Source organism: Tasmannia lanceolata, unplaced genomic scaffold (assembly GCF_043159265.1).
Source record: "Tasmannia lanceolata isolate RefF3 unplaced genomic scaffold, GAP_Taslan_0.1 ptg000025l, whole genome shotgun sequence".
Taxonomy (NCBI): Eukaryota; Viridiplantae; Streptophyta; class Magnoliopsida; order Canellales; family Winteraceae; genus Tasmannia; species Tasmannia lanceolata.
This window is the reverse complement of record NW_027518702.1, coordinates 8,016,755-8,019,889: the sequence shown is the minus strand read 5'-3', so window position 1 is coordinate 8,019,889 and position 3,135 is coordinate 8,016,755. Positions and strand designations below refer to the sequence as shown.

The 3,135-nt window shown below is 41.2% G+C and overlaps 1 pseudogene; it reads right to left on the bottom strand.

The window, feature by feature from the left end:
• Window positions 1-465: 465 nt before the first annotated feature.
• Window positions 466-1,014, bottom strand: LOC143857615 (ethylene-responsive transcription factor ERF109 pseudogene; annotated as a pseudogene).
• Window positions 1,015-3,135: the final 2,121 nt, after the last annotated feature.

The window sequence follows — 3,135 nt, the reverse complement described above, 5'->3', positions numbered from 1 at the left end:
GGTGCACCAAAGTATGGTGGACCTGCCTTTGACCGGCATCCGTAAGGACCCACTTTGTAAGTTGGTTTAAATTCAGAGATTTTATATGTCGTGCTCGCGTGAAGTCTAGTATTTTTCAAATTGTACATCGGAACCCACTTCAGAGGATGTTCCAAACCGTTCATTTATTGGGCCACCACATAAATAGGCTGCACCTCATATCCATACGATGATCCTAACCCTCTGATCTCTAGAGGGAAAAAAATCACATTATTCTCTCTGGGTTTTAAAAGGTTTCCCACATAAAACCAACTTACAAAAATACTTAAAAAAAAATGAAGAATTCTATTGATTTGATTGTATAAAATAAAATGAATGAAGAATTGTTCCCATAAGTGAAACAGTACTAAAAAATGAAGCTCTGTCATGGAGGTTGATAGCACATTCCTGAACGAAAAACCAGTAGTAGTAGTAGTAGTGACAGTATCATTTGAAGGAGGAAATTCTCCTACTTCCATTACCATGATCATTCTCTTGTTGGTTTTCGAGTATCCCCAACTCAGGCCCCGCCACAAAATTGGAGTGTTCATATTGCCATTGCTGCTGTTCTGGACGTGGGTTTTGAGGGAAATCAAAATTGAGCTTGGCACGGGCGCCCCGGAATTCGATTGCCGCCTTGTCATAAGCCCGAGCAGCGTCCTCCGCTGTGTTAAATGTGCCCAACCAAACTCGAGCCGCTCTACGTGGGTCCCTTATTTCCGCGGCCCATTTTCCCCACGGCCGCTGTCGGACGCCCTTATACTTCTTCTTCTTCTTATTATCAGTCTTTGTCTGATTATTTTCAGCGAAAAAATGGCACCCCAAACAACCTTCTATACCGCAAAATTGACAAGTGTAGGAGGGAAAGGAAGAAAGACTAGTCTCTTCTGTGGTGGAGGCAGGGGAAGAAGAAGTAGTTGCAATCTCATTAAGAGGTGATTGGAATGGGATTCCGTCAGCATTGCCGGAGATTACTCGGATAAAGGCGGATACCATGATTTCTGTCTCGCGCTCCCCTGAAAATGGGGAGGGGAGAAGAGTAGGGTTTGATGTGTGTAGTGAAGAATTTCTGATCCTTTTGCAGGATTTTGGTTATGTTTCTGCCATGGAGAGGCGTGTGGAATAAGGACGAATAAGTGTCGTGTCTTATAAGGGGGTGCTGATGTGTAGTGCCAGCTGTGTAACTACTGTCCTACGCGGACTGGATTTCTTTGAAAAAGTAGTGCACGTGGACTTTCTTGTGGTTGTCAATGTCATTCTTTTACTCTATGGAAAGCTTCTGGAGGGTAAGGTGGGGACATGGCATGTGTTTGTTCCTTTCTCGCCCTGATGTTCTAGACAAAGTTCCTACACTGACATTTTATTATTGTACAATTGATAGCAGTGGATTCTCTGTCATGTAGGGGCATCATAGTCATTCCGATCTAACTTAGGGTCATCTCAGTCTAACTCCAGTTTAATCCAATAGTTCCGGAATGACCTAGTGTTCAACTGGAACGACCGTGAGTTAGTCTAAGATGATGACAATTCAAACCGAGATGACCTCGAGTGAGACTGAGATGACGGTGAGTCAAGCCTAATCAACCCCAACTTTTCCCGAAAAGACCTGACGCTTCAATTGCCAACGTCATTTCTTCTAGATTTTGCAAGACCAAATTTCTTCGCCCAAGTATTTCATCTTCTCAACTTCGATTGCATACATTTCTTAATCCAATTTTGTATTCTACATCTTTTTCGTCGATTTGAAGAGAAAAAAAATTGAAATAAATCACACCTAATCATTTTAGTGTAGTGAAGACTCCGACGAACTGTATGATGGTCTAGTAAAGGTGGTGGCAGTCACGGCCATGGTTTAAAATTTCGGTTTCGGTACCTGTTTTGGACCCCTGAAATTTCAAAATTTCGGCCGAAATCCGGCGAAACAAATGAAAGAATATTTTATTTAATATTAAATTTTGGTAATTTCGGTTGAAATTTCTGTGAAATATTAAATTAATTTAAAAATAGGTTTTTTCGGTGAAATTATGGAAAAATCAAAATTTCGGCCTAAATAAAATACCGTTTCGGGTTTTCGTGATTTCGGTGTTGGTCTCCACCGAAATCCGAAATTTTAGATTTCGGTCGAAATTTAAAACCATGGGCACGGCAACAATGGTCTTTTCCAAGGACGATGTCAAACTACTATGGCTAGGGCTAAAGATGAAGCTGGCGCCAATGGAAGAGGATACATTTGGAAGAGAAGAAGAGTAACCAGTGCACGAGGCTCCCACCATTACGGGGTCTAGGGAGGGCTAGTTGTACGCCACCTTAACCCTGGTTTGCAAAGTGGCTGTTTCCGCGAATCGAAGTTGTGACCACCAGGTCACAATGGAGCACCCTTAACGCTGCGCCAAGGCTCGCAGGCAAAAAAAAAAAAAAAACTTTATTTTTATTCTTTATATGCACTTTGACGGCAAAAAAGTCATGTGTTAAACATTTCCCTTTAAAAAATTACCAAATGCCTTAAACTAAAAGGAAAAAAAAACAGAACAATCCAGGTGTTACCTGCTAGTGAAAATTCCAAAGCAACACATTTCCAAAGCATCAACGGCTTCTAAATAGCACGTGATTCAGGCCGCAAGATTATATTTTTATATATTTGTAGTACACACGGCTTGTACTCGCATTATAGCTCTGTGGTGGACCAAAGTATGGTGGACCTGCCTTTGACCGGTATCCTTAAGAGCCCACTTTTGTCCCCATGACCCAATACATCTCAACCAAAGATAATTCTGTCATCTTTGGCTCTTTGCAATTGGGTGGACCCCTGTGCCCCAAAACATCCCAACCAGAGATTTTATACGGTGTTCCCACGTGTGTGTGTGTGAAGTCCAGTATTTTTCAAAACGTACAGTAGGGCCTACATATGATTATCCTAAAAAAAATCACTCTCTCTCTCTCTCTCTCTCTCTCTCTCTCTGTTTTTTCAGAAAGGTTTGGCAACTTACATAAATACTTAAAAGAATGAAGAATTGTATTGATTTTATTGTATATATTGAATGAATATTTGTTATCATAGGTGAAACAGTTCTCAAAATGGAAGGTCTAACATGGTCATGGAGGTCGATTGCTCATTCC